The sequence below is a fragment of the Hemicordylus capensis genome, chromosome 2 (genome assembly GCF_027244095.1).
Source record: "Hemicordylus capensis ecotype Gifberg chromosome 2, rHemCap1.1.pri, whole genome shotgun sequence".
Taxonomy (NCBI): Eukaryota; Metazoa; Chordata; class Lepidosauria; order Squamata; family Cordylidae; genus Hemicordylus; species Hemicordylus capensis.
In genome coordinates, this window is record NC_069658.1 from 130,641,678 (window position 1) to 130,668,125 (window position 26,448).

At 45.8% G+C, this 26,448-nt stretch overlaps 1 protein-coding gene and 2 long non-coding RNA genes across 4 annotated transcripts in view; 1 reads left to right on the top strand and 2 right to left on the bottom strand.

Moving 5' to 3' along the window:
* LOC128346400 (SUN domain-containing protein 3-like) overlaps positions 1–2,626 on the bottom strand; it is a 141,811-nt gene extending 139,185 nt beyond the window's left edge. The window contains exon 1 of one of the 2 annotated variants that reach the window (XM_053299669.1): positions 2,506–2,626. The gene's annotated coding sequence lies outside the window, so the exon portion shown is untranslated. The remainder of the gene's footprint in view (positions 1–2,505) is intronic. The other variant, XM_053299668.1, reaches the window with a different exon arrangement.
* A 1,401-nt stretch (positions 2,627–4,027) lies between these two features.
* Positions 4,028–5,321, bottom strand: LOC128347363 (uncharacterized). Its single transcript, XR_008317528.1, has 2 exons — positions 4,558–5,321; positions 4,028–4,448 (listed from the first exon to the last, which is right to left on the bottom strand). It is a non-coding gene; the product is annotated as an uncharacterized LOC128347363 (long non-coding RNA).
* A 3,791-nt stretch (positions 5,322–9,112) lies between these two features.
* On the top strand, positions 9,113–9,918 carry LOC128347362 (uncharacterized). Its single transcript, XR_008317527.1, has 2 exons — positions 9,113–9,388; positions 9,498–9,918. It is a non-coding gene; the product is annotated as an uncharacterized LOC128347362 (long non-coding RNA).
* The last annotated feature ends 16,530 nt before the right edge of the window (positions 9,919–26,448 follow it).

Below are 26,448 nucleotides of genomic sequence, written 5' to 3' on the forward strand. Positions count from 1 at the left end.
TGGTTCTGCAAACTCAATGGAAAATATTCCTTTACACCAAGGCTGCTAAACTCCAGCCCTCCTGCAGATGTTGGCCTACAACTCCCATAATCCCTGGCTATTGGCCACTGTGGCTGGGGATTATGGGAGTTGCAGTACAAAAACAGCTGGGGGGGCCTAAGTTGAGGCCTGCTTTAGACCTTATTTCCTGGCTCTAGGATCCAGTATAATGTCTTCTATGCACTCTGAAGACTGGAGGCTGAATCTATTTATTACTCCCACAGGTTCTGAAGACTGTAAATCCAGTGGTGGCCGGTACTGCTGAGCTGGCACAAGTGGGCACAGAACAGGCTGCAGCTGCAACTCACTCTCTCTTCCTCCCCCACCCCTCAGTTGACCCCTCACCCCACCCTGATTTAACTCGAGAGCCAAGTGGACGGGTCATTCACCTGGTTGAATTATGTGGGCTGTTCATTCGCAGGGGATCCCAATCCAGCAAATAGCCAGCCTGTGCAGCTCAACCTGGTGAATGATCAGTCTGTGTGGCTCAAGTGAAAGCCTGGGCAGGTCAAGGAGAGTGAGAGAGCTGCAGTTTGTTCTGTGCCCACCTGCTCTGTCTTCTGCCCCCCTCCCTCAGTGCCTCAGCTGCCACTGTGTAAATCCTATCAGCAGCATTGACTCCCACTGTCCCTAGTGTCCCAACTGTCTGAAGAGCCAATCTGGCCGGCTGACTCAGAATAAATCCCAAGCAACTGGATCTTCCCTCAATGACATGTAAGGCAGGGCTAAGGGCCAGGTTTTAAAAGTAAAAGGGGTGTGGAATGCCCCCCCCCGCCTCACAGCTTACCTCATCACAGTCTGTCCTTAATGCCTTTTTCCTTTGCTAGATTCCAGGACCAGAGGTGAGCCTGGCTAGGAAAATAGTGTCCATGGGACATAAGCAGTAGGCAGGAGGAGCCTACTGCCAGAGGAGTATCTAGGGAAAATATCGCTTAGGGCAAGCAGTGAAATTGCAGCCCTGTCCAAACAGGAATGATGGGACTTGTAGTCAACAATATCTGGAAATCCCTGTTAAAAGGAACACTGTACCATCTAGACATGGTTGTTGATCAAAACCTGAAAACATGAGCCATCTCTGTAAAAGACTTAGAACAACAGTCAGGAGTTATGTGAGGATTCCAAGTGTCATTTTCTCTGTCTCATCTCATGCTTTTTTAAAAACACGACTTTGTCCTAGAGGATCACCTGCCCAAATAGCCACTAGCAAAATAGGGGAAGAAGAAGGTGGTGGTGGGGGGTCTATAAACCAGTGAATGATTCCTGCCAGCCTTTGTCTTATGATGACTGTTGGCTCATGATGGGGTATATGTGCATTCACCATTCTAGTGCTTACATTGACACCAGGAGGAAGGAGGATACATTAGTTTGCCACACTAGACAGAGGCATTTGCAACAGGAGCAGACAGCCAAGTTCTGCCAGGGCCAAAACAAGCCCCTGCCAGAGCCAGACTAAGAAATCATTGTAATTTGCCCCTTCCTGTCACAAGCAGTGTGCTGTTCTTTTATTATTGACTCTAACTCTCAGATATCCCAGTCATGGAAGGGTCAATTTACAAGAGACACATTTTCTACATGGGAGTTTCTTCTGTGCAGGTGTTGTGCAGAAACCCATGTGTAGTGATCAATACAGATGTATCTATTCCGCCAGGGGCATAGCAAGGTTGGAATGGGCCCAGAGATGAGATTTTAAAATGGGCCCCCAGCCCCTCAAAGTCCAGGGCCTCCACACACCCCAGGCCCCCAAGGATTTAAGTCTCATATTTCAAAATAAGTATGCTGCCTGGAAATACATTTCACTGAATGCACACATGCACACTTCACAGTATATAGTGATATACATTGAGTACTATATATTTCTGCTAATTTTAATGCCTAGAACACACTAGAAACACTAATCATTAAAATAGCCCCCTCGCTGCAGATTAGCAAAGGAGACTTTCAACCATGCAGGGTGAGCCTATGTTTGTTTTCTCAGAATCCTGAACAAATTCAGTAAAGTTGATTCCAGGAGGTTTTTCACAGGGGGCTTTAAAGCCCTTTAACACACATCTCCTCTGGAATGGAGGTGCTGCATTCACATGTTGGCCAGATTTACCCTGAAGTCCCTGTGAGTTTTTGGAGAGCAGTTCACACATAAGAAAAATAAAATAAAAGCACACACATGCTTCACAGTTCTCACCCAGACCTTCTGGGTTGCAAAACAACTTGAACATAAGTGCATTTATGAATGAATGAATGAATAAATATAATATAATATTGTTCCAGAAGTTTTTGTAATTTTCTTCCATTTAACAAGCCACTTATAGGCCTTTTAAGATAGTTTTTGTTTTTAAAGCCAGCAAAGTTTCCACTCTGTTTTAAATTAAATATTCAGACTTCTCAGTCTCCCCCCCCACCACATCAAAGCCCTATGGCAAGCAGATTCCTATATATGGGGGGTAAACCAGAAAAAGGAATTCACAGTACCTGGCCAAAGCTGTGCTGGATGATCTGGAAAGGGGGTCTGCTGCTGCGGAGAACTCTGCCTGCCTTCTTCTTCCTGGCTTCTTTGGGGCCTGCCGAGTTCAGGCTTCAGGGAGGCCTACTCGGAGGCCTCCCTGGAAGCCCCGCCCACCCGCCGATCAGCTGAGAGGCGGGGAGAGAAGAGCCCCTCTGCAGTTTGCAGGCCCAGCCGCGGATCCTAGGCCTCCCAGAAGGTAAGCAGGATGGCAAGTGGCTGAGGGGCCCTGGGGCTGGGCAGGTGGGCAATGGGGTGGGGGTGGCAGGGACTGGCGTGGCACCCTCCCCTCAGTGGCGCCTAGGGCAGTGCCCTGGCTGCCCCACCCCAGTTCAGCGCATGTGTGTGTGTCTGTGTGTGTATCTAGGATACCTTTGTTTAAAGATTCATTGAGTAGATCTTGCAAGAAACCTGAAAGCAGGAGAGGCTCTTGTTGCTGACCAGAACTAAAAACTGTATGCTGCTTATCTGTGTGTGTGTAGACTTGAGCTTGCTCTTGATCTGTTCTCCTAATTGTGACTGCTGTACCTGGATCACTGATGGTGTATAGTGTTTTTGAACCCATCATCCCCCAGTATTCTACTTTTTCATTTGCGTCTCTTACATTGACTTCATAAGCAGACCTGATTGCCCCTTCCTTGAAGGAAGAGGACATATAGTAAAAAGAACCATTCGAAAATAGAAACAGCTGAAAATGCAAACCAAGCAGTGTGTAGGATTGTCCTCTTGATACTAGAGGTGAAGTGTTTCTATACCTCTTGAATACAAAGAGCAAGCAACAAAGCAATCTAGCATCACTGAGCAGGCCCTCAGATGCCCCCCCCTCCTTTTGGGCATCTGCAAGCCATGTGCCTTCCCTTGATCCATAGGTGTAGACCATATATGACCCTTTTGGCTTCACCAAAGTGGAGGCTTCTTCTCTGGGAGCTCAGGATAACAAAAGAGATTCTGACTAGCATTTGTTTCTGTGGGTAATGCCCCCTTGTCGATTATTTTGGAGGTAAAAGAAAATATAGTGGCAGCTCTAAATCTTCTCCACATCTGTGATAGGAGCAGGATTTCCAGCTGTGGCACATTTTAATGGTCGGGCCAATGTTCGCTGAACGCAACCCCATCTCCAGTATGAGAAAGTGCCTTTCATTAGTGTTGTTCAGAAAGAAGGCAAAGATCCAGTGCTTCTGTGACAGATTGGTGAACTCGAGTGCTGAAGTTTTTCACCAACTACACTCTTATCCCAAGGTGGTGTTCTCCACCTTTCTCTCTGATTCGCACAACAACCCTGTGTGGTAGGTTAAGTTGAGAAGTAGGAGATTGCTCAGTGAGGATTTTAAACTCGGATCTCCCCAGTCCCAATCAACCTCTGGATCTTAATCCCAACCTGATCGATCCCCAGATCCATTGCCTAACACAAGTAATTTTCCTCATTGACTTCTAACCACTCCCAGGAGCCCCAACAAGAAAGAGACGACCCAAGAAAGACAAGACAATGTCTTCAGATTAATTTCTATTTTATTTGGAGGTGGGAGGGAGGGGGAAAGACCCACTGGTTGACTCGTCTTCAGCGGCAAGCCAAGGCGCTTGCAGAGCTGAAGAGGAAGGCCGTGCAGAGAAGGCAAAAAACCTGGGGATCCAGAGACCTCCCAGGGGAAAATTCCTTCTCGGCTCCAAAAAGCGGCAACCAGCCAGGCCTGCAGGGCCAGGTTAAACAGTGGGCCTTGGTCAATCTGTGTTGGGGCAGGACCACCAATGGATGAGCCCACCCAGACACAGCTTGAGCTACTCTGGCTCAACCAAAAGGACCACGCCTTTGGGAGCTGGGTCTTCGAGCTGCTTGGGGAGCTTCTTCTTACAGGGAGGGGGAGACCCCGCTTCAGCCCTTTTGCCCGAGAGGGGCACGTTAGACGGTCGTGGCCTGAAAGAGAGAGAGAAAGAGAGATGCCCTTTGTTAAATGGGTAGGAGGCAAGTGGGGAAAGGGTGGGATGCCAAGGGGATGGGGTGGGTGGGTGGGGGTCCAACTTACCAGTAGGAGCTCCCGAAGGAGCCTGCAGGGGTCTAGGGGAGACAGCTCGGCGTCCTCTACCAGAAATCTGGATCCCCTACAGGGACTGAGATTGCGGAAAAAGCCCAGGACTTCGGCCGCCCTCCCACATCCCACGGGGGCAAAGGGGGAACATTAACCGTTTCCCCTCTCCCCCCCCCCCAGGGAGACTTAGCTGCTCAGCAAAGGTGGGCTGCTTTTATTGGGGCTCAGAGGACAGTGGAGTCTTATGATGCGGGCAGAAGTGGGAGGGGGCTGTGGTTGCTCTCCTTGTGACAGCAGAAAGAGGCAGGCCATATTTAGAGGGGCTTTTAAAGGAACCATATATGGTCAAAAGGCAGGAGGCCAACAAGGGCGGGATTGTGATGCCTACTGGCAGAGGGATCAGGCAATTGCTTTGTGATCAGTTTGATATCATCTGATATGAAATAGTTGAGTGGCAGCAATTTAAGTGTTTCCCAAGCATCTCCCCAAAAGACAACCTTAAGTGTTTGGTGGGGTGTGTGTGTGTGTGTGATATGTGTGTTTTGGCAGTATGGTTTTTCAATTGGCAAGCAGCCCTCAGTGGAACTTGACCAAAATAAAAACACAAAAACGGTCAGGGGTGTGTGTGTGAGTGATATATGCTATGAAATGAAATATTCAGAAATAAACAGCGCAAAAAGTGGATAGTAAGCAATGTCACCCAAACAAAGCCAGAGCATCTTCTGAAGAGCAGATTGATTTCCTCATGTTTTGGTCCCCCCGTGCCCAAGGGAAATCTATATAACTTAAAATACACATATAAGAAAAATGTCTGAACCTGTATGCCTAGAGGAAACATCAGATCTATAAAATGACAATACCACACGACACGATGCATAAATATGAACAGGGTATTGCAAGGGAAGTGTGACTAGCACAGAATAGAGTGCATTCCCTAATTAATGGGAGCAGGGGCTGATGGGAGTTGTAGTTCAGCGACATCTGCATGACCCTAACTTGGGAAGTCTTGGTCTAGACCAGCCCTGATCAACCTTGGCCCCACAGCTCTTCTTGAACTACAGTTCCCACAATCTCCAGGCACAGTGGCCAGTAGCAAAGGATTCTGGGAGTTGGAGGCCAACATCTGCGGGAGTACCGAAGTGGAGCAGCCCTGTTCTAAATGCTTGGGTGTGAGCTTGGGCTTTTAAAGGAACCATATATGGTCAAAAGGCTGGAGGCCAACAAGGGCGGGATTGTGATGCCTACTGGCAGAGGGATCAGGCAATTGCTTTGTGATCAGTTTGATACCATCTGATATGAAATAGTTGAGTGGCAGCAATTTAGGTGTTTCCCAAGCATCTCCCCAAAAGACAACCTTAAGTGTTTGGTGGGGTGTGTGTGTGTGTTTTGGCAGTATGGTTTTTCAATTGGCAAGCAGCCCTCAGTGGAACTTGACCAAAATAAAAACACAAAAACGGTCGGGGTGGGGGGATGATATATACTATGAAATGAAATATTCAGATATAAACAGCTCAGAAAATGGATAGTAAGCAATGTCACCCAAACAAATCCAGAGCATCTTCTGAAGAGCAGATTGAGTTCCTCATGTTTTGGTCCCCCCGTGCCCAAGGGAAATCTATATAACTTAAAATACACATATAAGAAAAATGTCTGAACCTGTATGCCTAGAGGAAACATCAGATCTATAAAATGACAATAGCACACGGCACGTTGCATAAATATGAACAGGGTATTGCAAGGGAAGTGTGACTAGCACAGAATAGAGTGCATTCCCTAATTAATGGGAGCAGGGGCTGATGGGAATTGTAGTTCAACAACATCTGGAGGCCCCTAACTTGGGAAGTCTTGGTCTAGAAGACCGCCCTGATCAACCTTGGCCCCACAGCTCTTTTTGGACTAGAACTCCCACAGTCCCCAGGCACAGTGGCCAGTAGCAAGGGATTCTGGGAGTTGTAGGCCAAGAATTGCAAGAAGGCCAACGTTGAGGAGCCGGATCCCCTTGGGAATACCCACATCATGGTGTAAGGTTTTGACTGGACCTTGCATGCTTCAATTTCTGTGTTGCAGTTCTTCTAACTTAGGCCACCCAGCAGTTTTTGAACTACAACTCTCACAATTCCCAGCCACAGTGGCCAGTAGCCAGGGATTCTGGGAGTTGTAGTCCTACATCTGCAGGAGTACCGAAGTGGAGCAGCCCTGTTCTAAATGCTCGGGTGTGAGAGGTCTCCTGAGCAGGGGTGAACTCAGTGACACAACAGCATCTCCAACTGCCTGAACAGAGCTAGACTGATAGCATCTCTGGGCATCTTTCCTGGTGGGCGGTTTTGTTCTCCCAAGGGCTATGGGAGACAGCAGAATCCCCACGATTGTGGCTGGCTTGAGGGATTCAGGCAGGGGCGTAGCCACTATTGTGCAAAAGGGTTCAAAGAACCCAGGCCGCCAATGGTAGGAACCGCCAAAGAAGACCTCAGGAGGGCATGGCTTGGGCTCCGGAAGGCGCACTGGATGTCAGCAGAGCGGCCACCAGGCAGGGCTGGACCCAGGCCACCAGCCGGGGCTGGACCCAGGCCACCAGGCGGGGCTGGACCCAGGCCGCCACTTGGCTGACTCTGTGCCTGGATTCAGGTGTGTGCCTTGTGCATTCTCCAACCATTGCTGTGCAGCAGATTCAGCAGAAATATTCTAGGGTCTAGGGTCACCATTGCGCTGCATGCCCAAGGGGTGGGTTTCCACCATTTCGCCTTCCCAACAGCCTTGTGAAGCAGGTCAAGTCACAAGACAGGCATGACCAAGGGAAAAGAAAAACAGAGCTTTCGGGGTGTGGGGGGTAATGTGACAGAAAATCAGCACCTATGCAGTGTCTTTTCATCAGAGGATGGAAATGCATGCAAATTTTGTGTGCTCAATATATATTACGCTGCGTACAGATTGTTGAAAACGCTGCATGGAGTAGAGAGAGTGGATAGAGAAGCTTTTTTGCCTGTAGCTAACGCAAAGGGCCTGGGAGAAGGACCTCCTAGTTCAAGTTCAAAGCACAGAACTGCCGGAGAACCTCCCCTCGCTGTGAACCGCCTGATGACTCACAAGTGGGAAGCTGGAGTAGACATGATCCCCTTTCTATATCACTGCTGCCGGATATAGTACCAGCGGGAATTCGAACTGGCAACCTTCTGCTTGTTCATCAAGCATTTTCCCGCTGCGCCATTAGACTAGTAGCCACCACCAATAGATCTGTCCTCCATGCTTTTGTCAAAGCTCCTTTCAAAGCCATCCAAGCACGTGACCATCACCACAAACTGTGGCAGAGAATTCCATAGATTAATGATGCACTGTGTGAAAAAGGACTTCCTTTTGTGCGTCTCCTCACACCCCAGAATTTACATGAACTGCAAACTAAACAGAAACCATTGAATGCAAGGTCCAATCCAAACCTTACACCATTAAAAGGATGTTCTCAAGGGGATTGTCGGGACCCGGTCTCCTCAACTTTGGCTGTCATGCAGATGTTGGCCTACAACTCCCATAATCTCTGGCTATTGACCACTGTGGCTAGGAATTATGGGAGCTCTTGTCCAAACAGCTGCAGGGCCAAAGTTGAGCAGACCTGGTCTAGACCAAGCCTTCCCAAGTTGGAGGCCTCCAGAGGTTGCTGAACTACAACTCCCATCAGCCCCTGCTCCAATCGATTACAGAATACATTCTGTTCTGTGCTGGTACCATCTCCCTTGGAATACTGTGTTTTATGAAACATATGGTATTGTCATTTTATAGACCTGATGTTTTCTCTCTGCATACATGTTCAGAGATTTTCTTATATGTGTATTTTACGTTATAAAGATTTTTGCTTTTAAAGAAAGATACCAAAACATGATGAAAGCAATCTTCTCTTCAGCAGCTGCTCTGACATTGTTTTGGAGACATTGCTTGGTATCCACCACTTCAGAGCTGCTTTTTGAGCTGCTTATTTTTGAATTGTTCCATTTTCAGAGGTGCAACTAGGTAATTTTGGAGCCTGGACCTAAACCGCTTTAGAGTCACTGCCCCCCCCCCACACCACCAACTGCAAGTTAAGCATCATTTTTTAGCATGTAGGTTCTTGAGGGTACAAACCAAACCACTCAGGACAAAATACAGAGGATATGGGTGCAGACCAGGGGGTGTGGAGGCCCTGGACTTCGGCCCCAAAGTCCAGGGGTAAGAGTGCCTCTGTTAATTCTAAGCATGTTATAGTGTATACCACACCCCCTTCTATTTTCTTATATTATTAAAGTTGCACTGAAGTCCACATGCCAAATGAAAAATCATACTGCCAAAAAACCCCCTCAGTAATAACTGTCCTTTAGGAAGATGCTTGGAAAACACTTAAATTGCTGCCACTCAACTATTTCATATCAGACGATATTAAACTGATCACAAAGCAATTGCCTGACCGCTCTGCCAGAGGGCATCACAATCTCATCCTTGTTGGCCTCCCCCCTTTTGACCGTATATGGTTCCTTTAAAAGCCCCTCTAAATATGGCCTGCCTCTTTCTGCTGTCATAAGGAGAGCAACCACAGCCCCCTCCCACTTCTGCCCGCATCATAAGACTCCATTGTCCTCTGAGCCCCAATAAAAGCAGCCCACCTTTGCTGAGCAGCTAAGTCTCCCTGGGGGGGGAGAGGGGAAACGGTTAATGTTCCCCCTTTGCCCCCGTGGGATGTGGGAGGGCGGCCGAAGTCCTGGGCTTTTTCCGCAATCTCAGTCCCTGTAGGGGATCCAGATTTCTGGTAGAGGACGCCGAGCTGTCTCCCCTAGACCCCTGCAGGCTCCTTCGGGAGCTCCTACTGGTAAGTTGGACCCCCACCCACCCACCCCATCCCCTTGGCATCCCACCCTTTCCCCACTTGCCTCCTACCCATTTAACAAAGGGCATCTCTCTTTCTCTCTCTCTTTCAGGCCACGACCGTCTAACGTGCCCCTCTCGGGCAAAAGGGCTGAAGCGGGGTCTCCCCCTCCCTGTAAGAAGAAGCTCCCCAAGCAGCTCGAAGACCCAGCTCCCAAAGGCGTGGTCCTTTTGGTTGAGCCAGAGTAGCTCAAGCTGTGTCTGGGTGGGCTCATCCATTGGTGGTCCTGCCCCAACACAGATTGACCAAGGCCCACTGTTTAACCTGGCCCTGCAGGCCTGGCTGGTTGCCGCTTTTTGGAGCCGAGAAGGAATTTTCCCCTGGGAGGTCTCTGGATCCCCAGGTTTTTTGCCTTCTCTGCACGGCCTTCCTCTTCAGCTCTGCAAGCGCCTTGGCTTGCCGCTGAAGACGAGTCAACCAGTGGGTCTTTCCCCCTCCCTCCCACCCCCAAATAAAATAGAAATTAATCTGAAGACATTGTCGCCTTGTCTTTCTTGGGTCGTCTTTCTTGTGGGTTCTTCTGGGAGTGGTTAGAAGTCAATGAGGAAAATTACTTGTGTTAGGCAATGGATCTGGGGATCGATCATGTTGGCATTAAGATCCAGAGGTAGAATGCTCTATTGGGACTGGGGAGATCCGAGTTTAAAATCCTCACTGAGCAATCTCCTACTTCTCAACTTAACCTACCTCACAGGGTTGTTGTGCAAATAAGAGAGGAAGGTGGAGAACACCACCTTGGGATAAGAGTGTCACCAGAGTAGTAGCCATTGATCAACCATCGGGTCTCCTGCAGTTCTGTGCTTTTGACCTGACCTAGGAGGTTCTTCTCCCAAGTTCTTTGCGTTAGCTACAGGCAAAACAATGCAGATCTCATGGTCCCATGAAATCCAGAGTGCAAACAGTGGTAGCTACCGGCTTCTCCTTGACGTCTTAATCAATCAATTCTAGAAGCCCCTCTTATGTTTAGTACTTTGGATCAGGCTGTCCGCTGATCCTGGGAGCCACCAGACTGAATCATCATCTAGTAGCCATTGATCGTCCCGTCCTCCATGAATTTGCCAAAGCCCCTTTGAAAGCCATCCGAGTGACTGCCATCACCCCATCCCGTGGAAGAGAACTCCATAGGTTATGCGTGACTAAGCACTTCCTTTTGTCGGTCCTAAATTTCCTGGCCTTCCTTTTCATGGGATGACCTCTGGGCTCTAGTGTTGGGAGAGAGGGAGAAAATCTTCTCTATCCACTCTCTCTACTCCATGCAGCGTTTTCGACAATCTGTAAGCAGCGTAATATATATTGAGCACACAAAAATTGCATGCAATTCCTTCTGCTGATGAAAAGACACTGCACAGGTAGTCACTTTCTCTCACATTATCTCCACACTCTCAAAGCTCTGTTCTTCCTTTCCCTTGGTCATGCCTGTCATGTGACTTGACATTCTTCGCAGGGCTGTTACTTCACTCCTCATCTGTATACCCCTTTTGCTCATAAAACCAGACCACCACCCTGCTTTATATCTGATGGTTTAAACACACAGATGTGCCACTATCACTTCAAGACTCAAACCTCCATCAGATGTTATCCAAAAGCCTCACTGCAGCCATGTGCAGTGGGGTCATGGAGGAGAAAGCCCCACCCACACCATGCCAATCTCCTGCACGCTCCACCACTCATGGTTTTCAATGGGGCTGATCTGAAGAGGAAAAATGATGGTGATTGTGAGGGTGGATCAATTGCCAAAGTGATAGTCTGCAGACACTTTGAAATTCAGATACATGGCTATAAACTTGACTTTGGGAACTTAAAATTAGCAGAAGAGCAGCAAAACGGCTGCTGGGAAGAAGAGGGGGGGAATACAAACACACAGCTCCTGCTAAGACTGAGGAAGAGGTCAATGGGGTGCTGGAGATCCAGGGCACACAGCAAAACACATGGGGCAGGTTCCCTAGGGCTGAGGGCTAACAACGCCCATGTGTGCTAGCATAGAAATGGAAAGGAATCCTACATTGTATAACCCAAAAGCTGTGAAAATGCCTTGCAGCAAAGTAGGTCAGGTTGAAAACAGGGAGTAAAATGTGGCTTGAAGCCCTACTCTAAAATGTTCTGTTTTCTTCACATACTTTAATTTTTTTAATGTAAAACTCAGACTGAAATAATCTAACAATGTTCAATTAACTTGAATTAACATAGACTTAACAAATTATTTCCTTACAATTAATTTTAATATTAAATTTACACATCTACACCCATTAGACATTAGGGATGTGCACAAAACCATCTGGCCCAGTTTGGTTTTGGCCCCCTTTGAAACCCCCTCCCTGCTGTTCAGTTTGGTTTTGGGGTGGTGGTGGTTGATGAACCTTTTAAAAAAAATCTTTCTTTTTTAACTTACTCCCTCTGGGGGGCTTCTCCAAGGTGGCGGGGGTGGTCTGTGGAGATTCCCCCTCCCCCCACCAGCCTTCTTTCTATTAGAAATTGCCTGGTTTGGGCATCTTTGGCCCTTTCCGGGCCTATTCCCTGGTGTAATGGCCATTTTGGAGGCTGCCACACCTACGCATTGGGACCCTGCATTGCCTGGGTCATGACCCGACCATGCAGGATCTCACTGCTCAGGCATGGCAGCCTCAAAAATAGACACTACACCAGGGAATATGTATGTATGTATTTGTTTATTTCAGCCCAAGGCCAGCATACACGCCAGGGAATAGGCCCGGAAAGGGCCGAAGATGCCCAAACCAGGCAATTTCTAATAGAAGGCTGGCCAACGGGGGGAGGGGGAACCTCCACAGACCACTCCCCGCCACCTTGGAGAAGCCCCCCAGAGGGGATAAGTTAAAGAAAAAAGGGGGGGTTAAAAATGTTCAAATCCCCAAACTGGGGTGGGTGGTTGTTCAGTTTGGGCTCAAGCCGAACTGGGCACGGTGGGGCGGGGTTCAGCTCGACCCCAAACCTTCAAACTGAACTGGTTCAATGTCGAACCGGTTCAGATTCGAGCCAGTTTGCACAGCCCTGTTAGACATTACAGTAGGTCCCTAAAGCAGAAGGACATAGTAACCCGAATAAGCTAAGCAATAAATGTGGTATTAATGTGAAGGACATAGATCCAAAAAGAGTTGTAAAAATTTAGTATACACACACACACACACACACACACACACACACACACACACACACACAAACACATTATTTTTTCAAGATCTTGGCCCAAGTTGGCAATGTTTACAGCTATTATTGTGAGATTCAGGAAACTGTTGTTACAGCCAAGCAGCAGATAAAAACTTTCCAGTTGGTCTTCAGCTTTCCCCTTAGAATTACTGAATGATATGTAGACATCTCTCGAATGCTCCAGAGAGCACACCGACTCAGAAAACCTTTCCTTCACTTTGAAAAATGGACAAGGAAGGTAAGAACATAAGAACAGCCCTGCTGGATCAGGCCCAAGACCTATCTAGTCCACCATCCTGTTTCACATAGTGGCCCACCAGATGCCTCTAGGGAGCCCACAGGCAAGAGGTATGTGCATGCTCTCTCTCCTGCTTTTGCTCCCCTGCATCTGGTATTGAGAAGCATCGTGCCTCTGAGGCTGGAGGTGCACACAGCCACCAGACTGGTAGCCATTTATAGGCCTTTCCTCTGAATTTGTCTAAGCCCTTTTTAAAGCCATCCAAGCTGGTGGCCATCACCACACCCCATGGCAGAAAATTCCATAAATAAATTACGTGTTATGTGAAGAAGTATTTCTTTTATTTATTTATTTATTCAATTTTTATAACACCCTTCCGAGCAGGCTCAGGGCAGTTTACAATTAAAAGACAAAAATCATTAAAAACAATTAAAACAGAAATACAAATATAAACACCAATTTAAAAACATCTTAAAAAACAATTTAAAAAACATCTTTTTTAACATCTTAAAAAACTATCAAAACAATTAAAACCCTGAAAGCCAGGTTAACATTAAAACAATTAAAACTAATTAAAAACCCTGAAAGGCCAGGCCAAACAGATGAGTTTTAAGGGCTCTCTTGAAAGACAATAAAGAATTAAGATTATGAATTTCTGCTGGGAGTGCATTCCACAGCCCAGGAGCAGCTACAGAGAAGCCCCGCCTCTGAGTCGCCACCCAGCGAACTAGTGGTAACTGGAGACGGACCTCCCCAGATGACCTTAATGTGCGGTGGAGGTCATGTAAAAGAAGGCGCTCGCTAAGATGTTGTTGGTCCTAAATTTCCTGACCTTCAGTTTCATGGCATGATCCCTGGTTCTAGGGTTATGAGGGAGAAAATTTTCTCTCTGTCCACTCTCTCCACTCCATGCATAATTTTATAGACCTCTGTCATGTCTCCCTGTAGCCGCCTCTTTTCCAAACTAAAAAGCTCCAGATGCTGTAGCCTTGCCTCATAAGGAAGCTGCTTGAGGCCCATGATCATTTGGTTGTTCTCTTTTGCACCTTCTCCAGTTCTACAATGTCCTCCTTAAGATACGGTGACCAAAACTGTCCGCAGTACTCCAGACGTGTCTGTTTCCAAAACTAGGAGGATTGGGGTATCCTTTAGGTTCTTTTAGTCCCCTCCAAGGTCCTTATGCTGTTGGCTGTTGCTGTTGGCTGCCTGATTTATATTTATTTGTATTTATAGCCAGGCATGGCTGTATGGTATTATGTTTATGTAGAGAATCAGAGGTGCAGGACCCTTTGTTAAAGCGTTTGCTGTTGTTAAAAGTGTGAAAGCAGGGGTGTAACAAGGTTGGAGTGGGCCCAGAGACGAGATTGTAAAATGGGCCCCTCACTGCCTTCCTCTCCTTCACCTTCTACTAGGTGCAGAACAGATCTCAATACATGGCAGGGTGGGGGCACTGGGACAAAGAAAAAAGTGGCTGCCCAGCCTCACTTAATATAAAATCTAGCAGTTAGTTGAATCTATGTCCAGCACTAAAAAACAAAAAACCCAGAGCTCTTTCAAGGCAGACACACACATACCCCATTCGACTTAAGCCCTATCAGTCTTAATCTCCTATACGCCATCTCAAGCCTAACATCAGGATTTGGGGCTTGTCCTTATCTCTCTTTAACATTCACCTTGAAAAAGATAAATTCAACCTTTACTTGTGATATTCTAGTTGGTCCCAATAAAGGTATTACCTTACTTTGGATGCTTTCTCTTAATAGACCGATGGCCACCTACTGGTCAAATTCTGGCCACCCAAAATTTCAGGGGCCCTATCCCAAACCTATCTGACAATGCCATGGATTGAACCTGGGACCCCACTTCTGCATGCAAAACATGTGCTCTTTGACAGAACTAGAGCCCCATGATCCCCAACAGACAAACTTATACTACAGTTAACACAGATTAAGGATCCAAACAGAAAACACAGAACACTGGAAAGCAGAACTGCACAAATACCTAGTTAAAGGGAGCCATGCTGGTAATGAACACCAAGGCTGAAAGCTAAGCAATTAGCACAAGGCCAGCCATGGTAGAGATGGGTTGTTGTTGTTGTTTTTTAACTTGCTCTTGTTAAATTAGTGGGAATCATCAGTTTTCTGATGCCAATCTACCAATGCCACAGGGCTCTTTGTCTGCTCTTTGCCCCTCTGCTCTGATTCTCACCCTCTCTCACCCTGTGCTGCTGCTCTCCTGCTTTGGATGTCAGCCAGCCCTCAGCACCAGCCTTCCACCTATTTTATTTCATCCATGTGCAGAATGAGTTTTGTTTTGGGCAGCAGTATCAAGGCACTGTGAGCAAATTTTGTCTGCCATTATAGATACAAGTGTACAAACACACACATATCCACAAATATGAAAGAAAAAGTGGATTTCACATTTTTTCCCTTTCTTCCACTTCACATTTGCATGTACATCTCAACCAACTGATAGGAAACAGATTCAGTCCTGAACAAAAAAATATCTTGAGTTCATCCCGGTGAACATAGGTTTGCTATGGAGTAAGTGTGTGTGTGTGTGTGTGTGTGTGTGTGTGTGTGTGTGTGTGTGTGTGTGTTTAGCTTATGCCAGCCAAACTTAATAATGTTTAGCCACTCCAGCACTTGTCTCATAGCTAAAATATGGAGTTTAGTCTCCTTTGTCTCCTGAACTCATTACCCCACTTAGTGAAAAGCCTGGTTAGAGTGCTGGATGAGAATTGGGTTCAAATCCTTCCATACTCAGCCAGGAAGCTCAGGGGATAACCTTAAACTAGATACTCTCTCTCATCCTAACCCACCTCACATGGTAGCTGTAAGAATAAAAGTAGGAAGAAAGAATCATACAAACACTACCCTGAGCTATGGCAAACAGAAAGAGAAGTCACCCACCAGCAATCAGTTTAGACAATCTCTCTCTCTCTCTCTCTCTCCTAATTTGATTTCAAACCAGACCACAGAATGGAATACATGGAGTCATCCCAGTTTCTTGGGATTTAAGTAGTAAGCATTTCAGGGGCAGGAGAGAAAGGCAGTTCTAAAAAAGAAATCTCCATCATCAACTGATTTGCAAAGTCTTATTTTGATGCCAGTCTTTTTTTTTTAAAAGCATTTATTCAGCAGTTCTTTATTGGATGACTCAGCCTGCAAGATCCCAACACTGAACACCAACTGTTCTCTCTACCTCTGTCATGCTTACTTTTTAAAATACAAGTTCCGTTTACCTTCCATCGTTCCTCCCCTTCTTGGGAGACAGCAGTGCCAAGGCAGCCCCCACCCCTTTCTCATATTATCTCCCTCTTTTTTCATTGGTTTTCTTCACATTCCACTTGTTCCGGATGGTTACTTTTAAAAATAAAAGTTTATTTACTGTCCTCCCCCTGCCTTGCCTTCTTGAGGGTCAGTCAGCACAGCAGAACGTTCTCCTCCCCCTCCCCCTGCCTAATATGACTTGCATTTACTTTACCCCCTGCCTTCTTGTGAGTCAGTCTGTCAGCAACAAAAACCAAACAAGGCTTTTCTGCAGCCCCCAGGCAGGCTCCAGCCCGCAGCTCGGCTTCAAGCCTCCAGCACTACCTCTCGCTGCTGCTGCTGCTGCTGCTGCCTGACTCCTGCCTGCCAGACGCCACTCATTCGGCATGCTCTCAGTTTCAGTGAGTGAGTCTGCGCAGAGCACGGCCGGCCGGGAGCAGCCATGCTGAGAGGCAGGCAGGAGGCAAGAAGAAGAAGAAGTGGGTCTTGGACCACTTTGCTGCTGCCGTAGCAACAGAAAAAGGGAAAGAGTGAGACAAAAAGAGACAGGGCAAGGGCTGGCCTTGGGGGACCCTCAGGCTGTGGGCCAGGAGACATTTGTCTCCCTTTGCCTAATTAATGGTGCGCCCCTGCATGAAAGATGCAGGAAGGGTGCATGTGTTCATCAGTGAAGCTTTAAAGCCAGAGAAACGAAGTGGGAGCTGTGGCCAAGGTCAAACGGGAGGCCTTCATCCACAGTAAGCATATGATAAATGCCCTTTAGGCCCTGTTCCCAATCTCGGGGATCGAGTGTCCATTCCTCTTTGGGGATCAAAGGCTTATCTCATCTGTTCACATCTATCTGGGGGCCTGTCAATCCGATGAGCAGAGCTGATCATCATCTCTTTCACTACTTGTCATGTATTACAGTGCTTGTCCCTCCCTTCAGTTATATTAGATGCCACTCTTGTGGCTCCTCCTGCCTGTGCACAGTAAATGACAGCAGGAACTAGCCCTTCTGAGACCTGAGAAAGCCTGCCACATACAGTGTCTGTCTCTCAGTCTACAAGTCCTGGAGCCTACTGTACAACCTCTCTCTGTCACTCTCCAGGCCAAGAGCTCATCATTCAGAATGCAGTCTAGTGTGGGTGCTCGATGATGGGGCTTCAATGGGAAGAGCAGCTGCCTGCTTGCATGCAGATGGTTCCAAGTCCTCTCTCTGGCATCTCCAAGATAGGGAGGGCTGAGGGAGACTCCTGCCTGCCATGGGGAGACCACTACGCAACTCATGAGAAGAACCATCTGTAGTGACAGAGGTGTCAAGCTGAATCACTAATAATGTGCGAGGACATCCCTTCTCCCGCAGACCGCTAACTCACAAGAGTGTCAGGCCATGGAGACACGCATGAGGGCCACCCAGCCAGGTTGCTCTATGCAAGTAAACTGCGAGGGTGGGTACCCTGCAACAGCTCTTCTTGTCTTAGCACCTGCCATGAAGAAGCTGTCAAAGTGTGCGCTCTGCCAGCCCATCTACCCATTCAAAAATGTCCATCTGTATTTTTGCCCGGAATGGCAACCCCACTTTCCTGGGGTCACTGGAAATCAGGGCTCTCCTCTCCCCGCAGGATCAGAACGGCATACGGCACAATGCTGGATTGAGCCCAGGAAATCTGAATGAGAGTAAAGATCTCACTCCATTCCCAAAGCCTAAAGTCCTCCTCGGTAGACTGCCCCTCTCATGAGAGTGCTAGTCCCCTGGTGGCAAGCCACCACAGGGGCATGATTGTAGTTTGGTCTCCATGGACTGATTTGCCAGAGTAAACCATCGCAAAAGCATCCATGGTCACAGCTGGCCAGACCCCAGGATCCTTTGCCCTGCCTTATATACATACATACCCCGTCTTAGGAAATAATCATGTTTCCTTACCTTTCCTGAGTAACAAAAAATAGTTGGCCCCCAGCATCCTCCCCCACCAGAAATTGTGCTTGTGCGATTGTTTTTTGGGGGGGCTCTTAAAAGGGTGGCAGTGCAATCACTGTCAGAAAATGGGCTTCAATGGCATGGCATTTAAAGGGATTTAAATGCCCTTTCCTTGCTGAGTATGAGAGGACCATTCCAAAAAGGCATGATCTCGCTCAGCACGCCCCCTTGAAAACCGTGGCCAATGACTGCTGCTCTGGAGATGTGCCCATAGTCTGGCGATGCGAGTGCTACGGAGCTTGCTGGGATGTGGCCTCGGTAGACCAGGAAGAGGGTCTACTCCCCTAACCAGAAAACAGAGGTTGCCGGACTACTGTTGGACGAACGCCTGCAATGCTTAACCGCAGATTTGGCAACCTCTGGTTTCACATTGCGTCTGAATGTGGCCACATTGTAGTTGCCTCACATGGGTAACTTGTTCTCAACCAATAGCCTGATTCTCCTTTCATTTAGGGAAGCATAGAAGCCACATGCAAAGGCAGTAACTAAAAAGTAATAGTTAAAATTATTTTTAAGATTAGATAATAGTAAGAAAACTATGTTAGCCAGGCAGTCACTTCTGACTAGGGACACAGAGGCTTGGATTTCATTAAAAGCTCCCCACAGGGTAGGCTTTTAATGATTCTACATAAGGAAACTTTTAATATAAACTCCTCCCTCGGGACTATAATCATTTCCATGTTTATGGCAGAGAAGCCTATTGTGGTTGCCTCAAGTTAGTCATTCTTTTACTGAATGTTTCTCAGCATCTTCCCTTGGGAGTCTTATGTATTTAGGAGAGCAAATATCCTAGAGATGCCTTCCCCATGTTTTCAGGCTTCGACAGCCTGGGATCTCTGTTTTCCTCAGCTTATCTATAACACTTCGCCTACAGAATCAGAAACCAAGAGCTCTGGTTTGCAGAATCAGTGGTAGCTGGTGACCCCAAATATTGGGCAAGCCGGACAGTCTTCTTCACCTCTACCCATCTAGCGGCATTCCACCTAGAATGTAAAGTCTGGAAATATGTTTCATTTGGCATACTTTTTCTACTCTGAAAATCCACGAGGAGAATTGTACATTACAAAAATACAGGACTGCCACTGAAAAAGGTAGCCCCTGTTGAGTTCTTGGTTTCCATGGGATATAGCTCAACTTACTCCATGTCCTGGCACCATTAGACCTATGCAGGCATCATCACCACATTGAGGCTGAACATGGAGACAGTGGGGTGGGGGGTGGAATGGGAACATATCAGCTAGCCATGCCCCTGCACTAATGTGGTCCATGTCCAGTCCCACAAACAATGGCTGGATGAGAGAAGAGCTAGGGGCATGGCTAGCTGGCATTTCCGTGTGAGTCAATATGTCCCTGTTCCCTCAGTCCATGCATTTAGGCTTGAATTCATGGAGCTGACTTTCATGTCGAGTGTTTCTATACTCCTGCCAGTGGAAGCCAATACTGTGGAGCATTGATGGGCAAACATGCATCATAATATTGAAGTCCTTTATAGCTGAAAAGTGGCCTATGAGTTTAAGGAATTAAAAACATGACACAAGGATTTGAGGTGAGTTGAATTATATGATACAAGGGGAAATTCAACCCAGGACTGCCATTTCTGGCAGCAGATTTGTGTTTTTCTAATATCTGGTTCCACACTTTGTGTCAGCACCCATGTTCCCTATAACAGGGATTCCCATATGTTGTTGACCATCACCTAGGTTCAGCACCAAACCAATTCATCTCAAACTGGGCCAGTTCAGTGGCTCAGTTGTGGACCAAACTATTTATTATTTTTATTTATTTGTTTGTTTGTTTGTTTGTTTAACATATTTTATACCACCCAAAACTTACGTCTCTGAGCAGTTTACAACAAGATAAAAACAAAAGTAAGACATTAGTTAAAAACAAAACCAAGAAATTTAAAACACAACAATTAAAAAAAATTAAAACAATATTCTAAAAACAACATTAAAACAATCAAAACAATATCAGTTTGTTCAGTCTGTGATATGTACGGCTCTGGGTGTGTGTGTGTGTGTGTGTGTGTGTGTGTGTGTGTGTGTGTGTGAGCAGCAGCACCGTCAGCCACTCTGGGCAGTAAGAAGACCCTTAACCTACCTCTCTCACCACCACCCCCTGGTTGCCCCTTCGCAAGGAGCCAGGACCCCCACCTCCAGATAAGGTCTGATTAGTGGTGTGTGCAGAAGCACTCTAACCCCCGGACCTTGGGGCCCCGGTCCGTGGCCTCCAAGGTCTGGGGGGCCTCCAAATGGCTGGGGAGCCTCCTACAGCCGCGCCGCGCCTGCCCACCGCAGCTAACCTACGTGTCATTTAAAACAAAAAACAAAATAAAGCCACCACGTGGCCGAGGGGTGGCTGTGGGAGGGTGGAGCTGAGTAGTCGACCTCCTCCCTTCCCGGTGGCAGTGATGGGGGGAGTGACTGCTGGGCACGTCCTCTCTGCCCAGCGGTTACTGTGAACTGCAAGGTGCACCTGCATAGTTCAGAAAAAGATCGTCACAAGCCTGTGGCATCACAGGCTTATGACGATCTTTTTCTGAACTGTGCAGGCACGCCTCGCAGTTCAGAGCAGCCACTGGACAGAGAGGATGTGCCCAGCAGTCACTCCCCCTATCACCATCACTGCCACCACCAGGGGGAGGAGAGGAGGAGGTCAACTACTCGGCTCACACATACCCCTGCAGCCACCCCTTGGCCACTCAGCAGTTTTTTGGTTTTTTTTTTAAGGCACATAGGTTAGCCACAGCAGGAGGCCCCCCAAAAGCAGGTTTTGGGGGCCCCGTGGGGGTGCCTGGCAGGGGGGCTTGCAGAACGGCTGGTCCGGGCACCAAAATCATCTAGGTGTGTGTGTGTGTGTGTGTGTGTGTAACTAATGACCTGTAAACTATGGTTATATTGACATAGCCTAAGATTGCATTAGCCTTTCTTTGCAGCTGCACCACACTGCTGACTCACGTTCAGCTTGTGATCAAATTCAGTCCGGAGATCCTTTCCGTATGTGTTACTGCAAGACCAGGTATCCCTCCATCCTCTCCTTGTACATTTGATTTTTTTTTCTTTTCTTTTTCTTTTTGGCCTAAGTGCAGAACTCTGCATTTGTCTTTGTTGAATTCAATTGTCTTAATTTCAGCCAAGCTTTCCATTCTGTCAAGTTCATTTAAATTGTATTCTTGTCCTAGGAGGTGTTAGCAGGTTTTGAATAACCTGCAAATCTGATAAGGATTCCTTCTACCTCTACATCTAAGTCACTGATAAAATTTTTGACCAGTACAGGGCCCAGGACAGAACCCTGTGTCACCCCACTGAAACCTCCCTCCATTCTGATGAAGGTATAATAATCAAACTGATGGTATAATAATCAAACTCACACATGACCAGTTTATTAGAAAGTAGGGAACTTTGTCAGATGCTTTGCTGAAATGAAGAAAAATTATGTCCACAGTATTTAGCAGCCAGGATTTTTCCTGTAGTTTACTTTATTTGTTTTTTGTTAGTTATTTTAGTTTTCAATTTAGAATGTAATTTTTGTTGCCTTATTCACATGTTTTTGTACACCGCCTAGAGTCTTTGGAGTGAGTGGTATATTAAATGTTTCTAATGAAATAATAATAATAACAACAACAACAACCCCCAGTGAGGCACTGCCTTGGCGTGGTTGTGGGGCTTGTGTGCTCTGAGGAAGGTGAGAGCGATGCCAGAGGTCCAACCATACTGGACAGGTCTCACCAGAGGAGCCAGACAAAGAGTGCCTCTCCCATCAACAATATGGTGAGACGTAACTTTAATAAATCTATACCGGATCGGTCATCGCCCGGGTCAACAAGGACCGCGCCAGGTGCTATAGTCCCTGGACATCTGGTGGCAAGTGGGCAACAGGACTCAGGATCTTCAGTTCAGCAACCAGGGCTGGAGACTGCAAGGTTACTGGAAGAAACGTCGCTTAACCGAAAAAAATATACGAAAAATGCCAACAAGGAAATAATGATCTGCTATTACAAGTCTAGTCCAACTAGAAGAGGTTATTTAAAAAGAATGTACCAAATTTGGAAAGAGAAGCATCCAGATACAGAAATAAAAGAACAAAGGCTAGCAGACCAGAGAAGATACATAATAAGAAATAAAGTATTCACAGGAGTTGAGCTGGAAGAACTGCAGAGAGCAACACAGGCTCAAGATATGGAAGAAGAATTACCACCAACTGAAGAAGTTGCTCAGGCGCAGGTGGAGGAGGTGTTGGAAATCGAGGATGCCACTGTTGCCAAACTGTTTCAAAATCAAAACCAGGCAACCGCCCCTTTGCCTTCACCTCAAAAACCCAAATGCCGTTTAACAGAAAAGCAACAAGAACTAAAGCAAAAAATAACTGAGCACATGAACCAAACAACCACCAGGGTTTGACTTCCAGCTCTAAAAACAGCTGCCAAAAAACAACTCGCTCGGGCATTAAAAGATGTCAATGCTGCACTTGCAGAAATAACAACCAAGAATTTGCAAGAAACAAACCAACTAATGTACAGTGCAGCAACAATAACAACACAAGAGCTCAGATATAAGATCAGTGGACCTGTAAAAAAAGAAAGCAGTACATCACCTAAATGGAAGATTCGATTAGAAAATAAAATCTCCAGGCTTAGATCAGATGCTAGTAAATTGAAAGATATGAAAGACAAGAAGCTGAAGAACGAAAACACCAAACAGTATCTGATCCAAAAATACCACCTCGATTCAAGGAAAACTAGAGAAGTCCTGGAAATAATAAAGCAGAAAATAACAGCAGTGTCAAAGGAGCTTAGCAGGTATGAAGCCAGAATTACACAACACAGGCAGAATCTCCAATTCCAGTCGAATCAGAGACGTTTCTACCAAAGCATAGAAGGAGAAACTGCAAGAAACATAGAAACACCAAATAAAGAAGAAACAGTGCAATTCTGGGGAAATTATGGGACAATCCAATAGATTATAATAAAAAAGCAGGCTGGATGAAAGAGGTCAAAAATGTAACCAACAAATGCAAGATCTAATAATAACACCAGAATTAATAAGTGAAAGAGCAAAGAAAATTAAAAATTGGACTGCTCCAGGCGACGATGAACTGCATGCCTTTTGGCTTAAACGCCTAACAAGCCTTCATAAACAACTATCAAAACAGTTCAATCACATTTTGCAAGGAGGTGATATTGAACAATGGCTAACAACTGGGAAAACTCATCTCATCATGAAAGACCCAGCAAAAGGTGCAGTTCCAAGTAATTATAGACCGATAACCTGCCTGCCAACCATGTTCAAATTATTAACTGGAATAATAGCAGATGAAGTGATGCAACACTTATTAACTAACAAACAGCTTCCAGTTGAACAGAAAGGAAATTGCCCAAACACCAGAGGCACAAAAGACCAGCTGCTGATTGACAAAATGATTTCAGAAAACTGCAAGAGAAGAAAAACCAATCTAAGTGTTGCATGGATTGTCTACAAGAAAGCCTTTGATTCATTGCCTCACACATGGATACTAAAATGTTTAGAAACAACTGGTGTCAGCAAAAACATTCAGATATTTATTTTTAAAAAAGCAATGAGCATGTGGAGTACACAGTTAACAATCAATGGCGAGACACCTGGACAGGTTAGCATTAGAAGAGGCATTTTCCAAGGGGACTCACTATCCCCTCTGTTGTTTGTAATCGCCATGACCCCACTTTCACAAATACTCAACAAAACAGGCCTCGGATACCATACATCTAAAACATCAAGTAAAATCAACCATCTGCTGTACATGGACGATCTGAAGTTGTATGGAAAGTCCCAGTCAGAAATCGAATCACTGCTAAGCACTGTCCGTATATTCAGTAGCGATATAGCAATGGAGTTTGGACTAGACAAGTGTGCTGCATTAATAATGAACAGAGGGGAAATAAGAAAAACAGAAGGAATAGAACTGCCCAATGAAAGCAAGATCAAGAACCTGGAAGGGAACGAACATTACTAATACTTGGGCATTCTCCAGGCTGATAACATTGCACACACTGAAGTTAAAAGAAAAATTGGAAGTGGATACATCAGGAGAGTTAGAAAAATCCTCAAGTCCAAACTCAATGGCGGGAACACCATACAAGCCATAAACACCTGGGCTATACCTGTTATCAGATACACTGCAGGAATAATAGACTGGACCCAGGCAGAGCTAGAGACGCTGGATCGTAAGACCAGGAAAATAATGACTATCAATCATGCTCTGCACCCCCGCAGTGATGTCGATAGGCTATACCTCCCTCGCAGCTCAGGTGGAAGAGGAATGCTACAAGTCCATCAAACAGTAGAGGAGGAGAAAAGAGGCCTTGAAGAATATATCAAGGACAGTGAAGAAGATGCACTTCAAATGGTCAATAACAAGAAACTATTCAACACCAATGAAACAAAGCAGGCCTACAAGAAAGAACAAGTCAAGAACCGAGCAGAAAAATGGAAAAATAAACCTCTGCATGGTCAATATTTGCACAATATAAGTGGAAAATCAGACATCACCAAGACCTGGCAATGGCTTAAGAATGGCAACTTGAAGAAAGAAACAGAGGGTTTAATACTGGCTGCACAAGAACAGGCACTAAGAACAAATGCAATAAGAGCAAAAGTAGAAAAGTCAACAACAAACAGCAAGTGCCGCCTTTGTAAAGAAGCAGATGAAACAGTGGACCACCTAATCAGCTCTTGTAAAAAGATCACATAGACTGACTACAAACAAAGGCATGACAAGGTAGCAGGGATGATACACTGGAACATCTGCAAAAAATACAAGCTACCTGTAGCCAAACATTGGTGGGACCATCAAATTGAAAAAGTTGAAGAAAATGGAGATGTAAAAATATTATGGGACTTCCAACTACAAACAGACAAACATCTCCCACACAATACACCATATATAACTGTAGTCGAGAAGAAAGAAAACCAAGTCAAAATAATCGCCATAGCAATTCCAGGGGATAGCAGAATAGAAGAAAAAGAAATAGAAAAAATCACCAAATACAATGATCTACAAATTGAAATTGAAAGGCTGTGGCAGAAAAAGACCAAAATAATCCCAGTGGTAATTGGCGCCCTGGGTGCAGTTCCAAAGGACCTTGAAGAGCACCTCAACACCATAGGGGCCACAGAAATCACCATCAGCCAATTACAAAAAGCAGCTTTACTGGGAACAGCCTATATTCTGCGACGATATCTATAACAATTGACAATAAAATCCAGCCATCCCAGGTCCTTGGGAAGGACTCGATGTCTGGATAAAACAAACCAGTCAATAACACCTGTCTGACTGTGTAAACAAGAGATAATTAATAATAATAAACAACCCACTAAGCTAGTAACCTGATCAAAAAAGAAAAATAAAGACAATATTAGCTTGGTAGAATTTATTCTTGACAAATCCATGCTGACTTCTACTATAATGCATTGTTTCAGCACATGACAAATTAATTATAGCTGTGAGCATAACATAACAGATAATCTATTCCATTCTTTCCTCCCCTCAACCATATTAGATGGAATGATTCAGTCTTGTCTTTAACCACTTGCCTAGTCACCAGTGGTGACCTGGAATTCTGTCAGGGCAAGTGGTGTTTTCTGACTTATTTCTTTTTTAAACTTTCTTTTTTGACATGCCTCTGCAGGCAATGGCAGCTTCAGCAGTATTTGAATGCTTATAACATTCCCAGTGACCTACTGCAGCTGGTCATGTTTTTTTTTTTGTTCTAGAGTGCATCAAGGAACAACTCTCTGGTACTCCATCACCATATTCTGCTAAAAGTGTAGACCAGGCTTAAGTGAGATAATGCTAGGTTTTTAAAATATTTATTTTTAGTATTCATCTTCAGTTGCTCTTTCAGGATTTCAGCTTCCCCCGCCCTTGAGACTTTTAAAGCCCTCTGAATTCCTCAGAAGCTTGCTGTTCTGATTCAGTGTTTCAGGTTTTGTTCTCAAGAAAAATCCATTTCAAAATGCTTCTCCGCTTGCCAGTCTGACATTTTAAGATAGCTCCGCATTTCCTCTGTTTTTACAGATAGTCTAATTTTACTGTCTCATATTAATGGCTATGCAATATGTTTTTCAGAAATAAGCCACACTACACTGCCAGCTGTTGCAAATGGGGACAGCGCTAGGGACATCAACCTTGACAGTGCCTTTCACATCAACTGAAGAGCTAATCCATTAAAGCTATAAATATTTTACCTTGTTCTAAAAAGTTGTGGAACAAAAGCAATCTTTTCCACATCTCCCATCTTGTCTATGATCCAGATCTAGTCAAAGTGGTTTTGTTAAAGAGATGATTGTAGATAGCTAGTTGAAAATAGGCCATCTGTACAGTGCAGGTTAATATG